The sequence below is a fragment of the Triticum dicoccoides genome, chromosome 2B (assembly GCF_002162155.2).
Source record: "Triticum dicoccoides isolate Atlit2015 ecotype Zavitan chromosome 2B, WEW_v2.0, whole genome shotgun sequence".
NCBI classification, from domain to species: Eukaryota; Viridiplantae; Streptophyta; class Magnoliopsida; order Poales; family Poaceae; genus Triticum; species Triticum dicoccoides.
Genome location: NC_041383.1, coordinates 780,283,314 through 780,291,248, shown reverse-complemented (window position 1 = coordinate 780,291,248; position 7,935 = coordinate 780,283,314).

The window sequence follows — 7,935 nt, the reverse complement described above, 5'->3', positions numbered from 1 at the left end:
GGGGGGAAGCAGGAGGTGGCCGGGGCAGCGTCGGCGAGCGCCACGCCTCGCCTCTGCTCGTCCTCCTGGCAGAGGAGGAAGAGGACAAAGGAGGAGGAGGTGGGCTGGGCCGGCTGGGGGAGCTGGGCCGGCTCTGGTGGGCTGCACGGTGAGGCCAGGTAAGCTCTGTTCTTTTTTTATTTTTTTCCTGTTCTGTTTGTTTTATTTAATATCTTTTGCCACTGTTTTCAATTCCAAAATAATTTCATACAGTGCCAAAACATTCTGAAATATTTTATGTTACCTCTCTGGACTATTCCAAAAGTACATAAAACATTTCAAAGCATTTGAAAATATATTCATTATATATTATGAATATATCCCCAAATTCAAATAGATTATTGATTTAAATTCAGAGACCAAATAATTCCTTAAAAATATTCCAGAATTTTGGTTTGATATATAACTCTTGGCAAAATTCACAAAACTATTTTTAGTGCATTTTGGATTCACAGAATGCAATTTAAAGGGTGCTTGCCCTTCTTTTAATTAGGGTTTTGAGGCTTCTGAATTCCTCAGTTCAAATTTCATTTAAATTTAAACATGATGCAGCAACCAAGCTAGTCCATGGCCAGGGTAAAGCTAGGGATGTGACAACTCACCCCCACTAAACAAGAATCTCGTCTCGAGATTCAAGCGTAGGGTAAGGTGAAGGTAACGCGGACCAGTATAATCTTCACGATCCAGGGTGCACTTCATAGAAACGTTGATTCGAACACCATCTTTGTCTTGTCGTCTTGCTCTGAGAACTCCAACTAACATGACAATGAGAGGAAAGGAAAGATCCTAAAAGAATGGTTCTTCTCGAAGGTCGAACAACTCAGGATTAACTCGCGGAATGAGACATAGCAACATCTCTTGAGTTGAGAGACGAAGCACAGATCTGAAGAAATGGAGTAAGACAGATGACGAGGGTTCGCTAGGTAGACCACAATTCCACACCTAAGAAGGTGGTAAACGATGGTCCACGTAGCGAGGAGTTGAGTTGCCATGATACCACGACGAAACATCCTGGAGGAGGGTGATTCGTAGATTATCCCCTTAAGTGGCAAAAAGAATTACCTTTGATTCAGAGATCATTGAAACTCTTTAAACCAGCCTAAGGCAATTCACAACGATCGTTTGGAGGGGGTCGGTAGAATGGCATACTCGGACTTGGATGATGTGGATTACCTTGTTGAAGACAACGCAATGGATGATTTTTGCTTATCACCGGAAATGGAAAGGACCCATGGTAGAGTGGCACATTGGCGGTGCAAGCTGGGAACAGAATGCAAATGCGGGGAATGATTCTAGTAACTGGGGAAGAACCCAACAATAGAGAATGAATTCGCTGTTTGAATAGGTCATAGCATTGCCGAGGAAACTGAGAGCAAACCCGGTTAGTGCCGATGATAGCACGTAGCACTTGTGCGTGCTCTCAAGAACTTGAGCATTTCCACAATCATCAAGGTTTTACCAACATCCGTGTCAAGGGTCCGGTAACACAACTCACTACCATGATGAATGGTGATGGAAGATGCAGATGCAAAGGAAGATAACACCTTCTCAGATTTCACCTTAGCGAAGCCAAGGAACAAAATCTGGATGATCGACCGAGAGACATTTAGCACTCTGCTTCTAATGTTCTCCTTGATGTGCTAGTGTAACCCATTTATAGAGACGGTCTGGTATCTAGAACATCAAGTAAAGGTCGGACTTCGGGAGCACAAGAATCCATAAGGAACAACTAGGGAGGTAAATCCTACGAAATCCTTATGGGGAGGTGGCCAACTTCCTCAAACAAGATACTATAATAATAGGTCTACCGGATGGGTGTGTTGGCCGCGACATCCACCTTACCGGTTATCGGGAGACCCATATTATAGTTCTTGGGAAAATGTTCCAACCATCATATCTGCCTGAGATTCAGATCTAGTTGGTGTCAGGATATTCCAAACTCATCGAGTCTAGGAAGAAAAACGAAAGTTTGCAACACAAATCGACGAGATGACGTTGCGAGATTCTCGGGGAATGAACTACGATAGTAAGCCCCAAAACATGAGCTGTTTCTGCTACAAACATGTGAACACGTTGTCCCAGACAAGCATGACCACATAGTAGTCTTATAATAAAACACTACCGAGTTCAGGAGGGGGAACCATCAACGAGGGTATCGAAGTCTTGTGCATTACCATGGATTAACACTTAACTCCTTTTCTCGAACAAATCAGTCAGTGGCTTGGGGTGCTACGGAACACATATGGAATGGAGGTTGCAAGTCTCCGAACCACAGAATACTTTCGCACGTATGCATGACTGATTTGGGATGATTCCAAAGGAAACAACATTGACTTTCTCGAATCCACGGCGGCAACTTGCAACAGATGCACATGAATTAAAGGAAGTCACTACCTTCATCCAAACACATGCTTCATGAACTAGCATGAATAAATGCTTTCAAAAGTTTCCAACACTAGCTTAATGTTCAACAAATCATGGAGGAGATAAGGATGTTGTCAATGGGCTCAACAACAATTCATCCGGGTTTCCTTTTAAAAGGAATTCCATAGTTAAGTGAACAAGGTGATAGCATTGGTCAGACCAAAAAGATATAATGGTGTATGCTCGAGGGATCAACCACGAGTAAGACAACATTACGAATATCGTTGGTACTAATTTGATTTGACGATAGCCTACACTCAAATCAAAGGATTGATAAGACAGTAGGTCCAGCAACTGATCACAGGGACCAATCGATGAAGATATTATCTTTCTTCAACACACACTACACAAGAATATCCCTTTGGAACGGACTAAGTCAGACAAGTTTTTATCTTCCAACTCTCCAAGTTGTTGTCCAACTTAACCAGCTAGCTCAGGGATATCTAACACCGATTCTTGGAAAGAAGGTGGTTCATCAGAAACCAACTTGATCACGGGCTCAACATAACGGTCAGGTGACGACCTGGTAGTACTTCCGAGAAGATCTTCGGAAAATCACGAACCACCGATATGTTACTAAGCTCGAGAACAATCTCGCTTTTGAGGGCAAGACGATATGATCAAATGAGTGAGGACTTGACAAGATCCTAACTCATCAATCGAAGGGTGCACCGAAATAAGGACTAGGTAGCACGATAAGTCTTAGGAGGATGATTCAAAAACCAACATGCTAAGAATGAAATTATTATCCTTTAACTACCAAGCAACAGAGTTGCTAGCAGTATTGATTTCACACATCACAATTCATTTGTCGGTATTCCGGTTGCATCAACACGAGGGCCGAGGAATGAACAGTGATGGCAAGAAGTGTCACTGTACCAAGAGTTCATGGGATGGTGTGCAATTCCTATAACAATCTCGATATAAAATATGTAAACTCCAAGGTAGAGCAGAACCAAAAGCTGGATTGGCATTTGATCTGCGGAATACAACTACTTTGACCCAATCCTAGATATGGAAGAGGTACTGGAGTTTGTTTCTCCTAGTCATTCCGGAATAGAATGGCTTGACAGACCACAAGAGTCATAGGCATCGATGAACGAACGCACGCATACTCTTGACTATCAATTGATAGACGAGGGTCAGAATGCAACTAAAGAGAACAACTCAAAGGAACATATAACTTTCTGAGTTGTGGATGCATAAATTAGTATGTCGAACCGAGTTCAACATAATTCTTCCGGATAACCCATGCAGAAAGGTAGAACTGGCAGAGTCACAATTATGAATGGAGAACCCATCGAGAGCACTCTGAATGTGATCTTTCGATCAGCGAGGAACATCTGCCATAAGTAGTTCATGGTATTTGGAAGAAGAAGATACCACGGACTTCAAGGACTATCGCAAAGGTTACTAATATCCTGAAGGCACTAACAGTTACTATCAACACGAAGTAGGTGGAGTGAATCTCGGGTTCAAGAACCCAGGAACAGAATACCTACTACTAAGTAGCATCACGGGATGCTTTCGAGAATGATGGCCAGAATCATCACACTGGGAACACAAATCATGGCTAAATTACTAGATGATCCCCTGAGACACCTAGGGTCATAATAATTATTCCAACATAATGTCAAGGCAATAGAATACCTTAACTCAACAATTAGTGTGATTGAGCTGGCATAAAGGAACATCGAAACCAGAGGGAGAGGATTTTGCAAATGCATCAGACTATTTAGAAACCTGGAATGACTCGGACAGCATAACGGCTGTAAATGCTCAGAAAAGGTTTGAGACATTCACAAAATTGGTGGCATAACCACTCAGAAGCACAATATCAAGGTTCCGAGATCAACAATTAACATACGGAAGTAGTAGGAACTGAACTGAGACTTAAATCCAACAATCTTATAAGTCTACTGATTAGTAACACGTGATCCTAATAGAAAGAAGAGATAGCCTAGTTCTTAATCCCCGCAGGAAAGATAAGATAACTCAGATCAGAAGGGCATGAGGTATAAGGAGTAAAAAGAGCCTTACGTTCCATCCCACAATCAATTCCCTTACATAACTAAAGAATTTCTAGACTCAACTTCGACCAGTTTGGCTTGGTAATCCTACAGGCAGTCAAGCTCTGATACCAACGCTGTCAGGACCCCGACTCAATGCCACATCGATCTAGCATGTAACACCTCATATCACTTTGCGGCCTCACGCACGGTATCCCCGCGGGTGTCGCATTACCTTTGCCCGGGACCGTTTGCGCCTTTTGGCACACGTATATGACAGTGTCGCTAGCATCCATATGATAAGGAGCCCGGGCTGACATGGCTAGTCGTAAACCCAAAGTGGCACAGACTTACAGGGACAGGCATCCATGACCCAGCATCGAACGTGTCGGTCATCAGCGAGTGAATCCAGGCTGTAGCACTGGGCTAGCAGGACTCCGGAGAACCGGGCTGTAGCGGGCTAACAGGACTCCGGTATTCATCGCGTGACATTTCCCCGAAGGGACAGACACAGGAACGAAGAAGGACACATGCCGGCCAGCCTAAGTGTCCCGGAGCAGTAGCAAGCTACCATGGCTCGGTGGAAACACTAGGAGACATTTCCCGGTAAGAGAGGCTACCAAGGATAAACAACTAGGTTGTCAGATCCCACACATACCAAGCATTTCAATAACATACACACAATATGCTCGATATGTGCAAATACAACATGGCATCACAACATGACTCTACAACTCAAGTATTTTAATCAATAGGCTCCGAGGAGCGAGATATTACAAACATGGGTCTCACGACCCAACAATCAGAGCATACAAGTCAAAGCACAAGCGGAAGCTATCATGTCTGGGTACAGACATCTATAAATGAAAAAGGCCGAGAAGCCTGACTATCTATCAGATCCTGCCGAGGGCACAAGATCGTAGCTGAGGTAACAAGCTAAACGTCGAAGACCACGCGGAACTACTAGTGAGACTGAAGTCTCTCTGCAAAAACATAAAATAGGCAAATGTGAGTACAAATGTACCCAGCAAGACTTACATCAGAACTAACTACATATGCATCATTTTCAACAAAGGGATGGTGGGGTTTAACTGCAGCAAGCCAGCTTTGACTCGGTGGCTATCCTGAACTACGACTGCGAGTAACTCTTTTGAGGTGGCGCACACGAGTCCACATATTCACCATATCAATACACCACTATGGATCCGCTCCCGTCTCCCTACGAGAACGCCATCCATAGCACTCACGCTTATCTTGCGCATTTTAAAGTATCCACTTTCACTTGTCTATGAACTGATATAAGCAACCCAGAAGTCCTTTTCCGCGGACACGGCTATTCGAATAGATCATATTAACCCTGCAGGGGTGTACTTCTTCACACACGCTCTCACCACTTACCGCCGTTTACACGACATGTACTCGGCAACCTTCAAGCGGAAGCCCAACGTGGGTGTCGGCCATGGCCTGCCTAAACACTCGAGTCTCTAGTCCAGGTTTATCGCCTATTCGGGTTCCATCCATGAGGAGATCCGGCCGGAGTTTCGCTCACAGCCCCAAACGATGTGAACAGGGTTCCGTGACACCAAACGGGCGCCCGGTTTACCCGGCCACGTGCCTACCGCATCACAGCCCACCCCTACAGTCAGCGTTGCGCACGGCCTCCAGCATACTACAAACACCAGAAACTACTTGCAACTCCTGGACAGAGGACAAGGGTGATTAAGAAGCCGAGAGGGTCCATTGGTTTCGGGCCCAATGCGTGGTAGTAGCTGAATCATGGATCACAAACACAGAACTCAATTCCTGAGGACGGCTGCAATGAGACAACCCACCATGTACTCCTACATGGCCTCTCACCGCTACCTTTACCAAATCGTGTTCACACACTTAGCTCACACACAGTCGGACATGTTCACACACCTCTGATTCATCCCCGATGAATCAGACCTGACTCAACTCTAAGCAGTAGCAGGCATGACAAACAAACATGAATGAGTAGGCACAACAGGGCTCAAACAACTCCTACTCATGCTAGTGGGTTTCATCTATTTACTGTGGAATGACAGGTCATGCAAAGGATAAAGGGGTTCAGCTACCGCAGCAAGTAACAGATGAATCGATGTTGTCCTAATGCAGTAAAAGAGAGCAGGAGCGAGAGAGTGGGATTTTATCGGAATGAACAAGGGGGTTTTGCTTGCCTGGCACTTCTGAAGATAGCATTGAGTCTTCATCAGTGTCAACGATCGCATCATCGGTACACGTCTATCGAGAGGGGACAAATACCGGCAATACAGAAAAAGCACGATCAATGCAATGCACAATATGATGCATGCTATGACATGGCAAAATGAATGTGTTTTGGGCTAATGCATCTAAAACCAGATTAAATGGGGTTGGTTTGAATACAAGATTCAAATTTAAACTCCATATGTGATTATTTAAATGCCCTTTATATGATTTGTGCTAAACAGCAGCTATAAGTTGTTCTAACATGCATGAAAATGGTACAGATGGATTCCTTGAATTTTTCTGATAATTTTTCATATATAAATTATTTAATTTGGAGTTACGGTTAATTTTCTATGATTTATAGAAGTTTATATAATTTTCTGGAATTTCTGAATAATAATAAATCCAGAAATGAATTTACTGCGTCAGCATGACTTCACAGTGACGTCAGCAAGTCAACGGGCGCCGTCCAGGTCAAACTGACCTGTGGGCCATGCATGTCAGTGTAATTAGTCTAACTAATTTTTAGTTAACACTAATCCTAACCTAACTAACAGGCCGGCCCCACCTGTCATGGACACAGGGGAGGGTCCTGCCGTGGTCAACGTGGGTCAACCCCACCGGCGGCTTGACGCCGGCGAGGCCAGCCGCGGTGGCGAGCCTCGGGTTTTGCCCACAGGGCTCGGTTTGGCGCGCGGAGCACAGCTTCGGGATGCGGACGCTCGTCCGCATCCAACTGTGGTGGTGGCGCGGCCGGGAAGTGGCCGGAGTGGTGCCGGCGACGAGCTCGGCGGCGGCCGAAGCTCGGGTGCAAATGGGGATGGGCCTGCGGTGCGCAAACAAGCGCGGCGAAGTGCCACGGAGGCTCCACGCGATGCGAGGAGCGCGTTGGGCGCATGCACGGGACCAAATGGTCACCGGAGCATCACCGGCGACGAGTGCGGCGGCGGCGAAGGTTCGGCCATAGTGGAGACGACAGCTAGAGGGCGAGCGCGACTAAGCGGGGAGGGGGAAACGACGGAGGAGCTCACGGGGGTTGCGACGGTGCCCTCGGGAAGCTCGGGGAGGCGTCGGAGGCGGCGAATCGACGGCGGTGAGCTTCGGTGGCCGGCGACGGAACGGCGATGGTGGCGGCGTTGCAGGGCTTCCGGAGGGCCGTGGGTCGGTGGGGAGGAAGGAGGGGGTCGAGGCGGAGCTCGCAAGCACAGCGAGGGGTCGAGGGGGAGACGGTGGC